The sequence below is a fragment of the Metopolophium dirhodum genome, chromosome 1 (assembly GCF_019925205.1).
Source record: "Metopolophium dirhodum isolate CAU chromosome 1, ASM1992520v1, whole genome shotgun sequence".
Classification (NCBI taxonomy): domain Eukaryota; kingdom Metazoa; phylum Arthropoda; class Insecta; order Hemiptera; family Aphididae; genus Metopolophium; species Metopolophium dirhodum.
The window spans coordinates 40025240-40025628 of NC_083560.1; positions in this window are offsets into that span (position 1 = coordinate 40025240).

The following is a 389-nucleotide window of genomic DNA, read 5'->3' on the forward strand; positions in this document are numbered from 1 at the left end:
TTAATTAAATGCCCATTCGATTAATAATGGTTTCGAAAACATAATTTTTAGTGATCATGCCAAAAAATCGCTGTTAAATTTACCGCGCAACCGTAATCCTGAAGTATCGTAAATATCGTATACTCAAAATCATACTGTTTTTTTAGAGCTCTAGTTCACCGCGTACCGCACTTGGTTAATACATATTAATATGAATCTTTATTAAATGCCCTTTCGATAAATAATGGTTTCGAAAACATAAATTTTAGTGTTCATGCCGAAAAATCGCTCATAAATACACCACGCACCTGAAATCCTGTAGTATCGTAAACATCGTATAGTCGAAATCATAATGTTTTTCTAGAGCTCAAGTCCACTGCGTGCCGCACTTGGGTAGTAAATATTTAGAA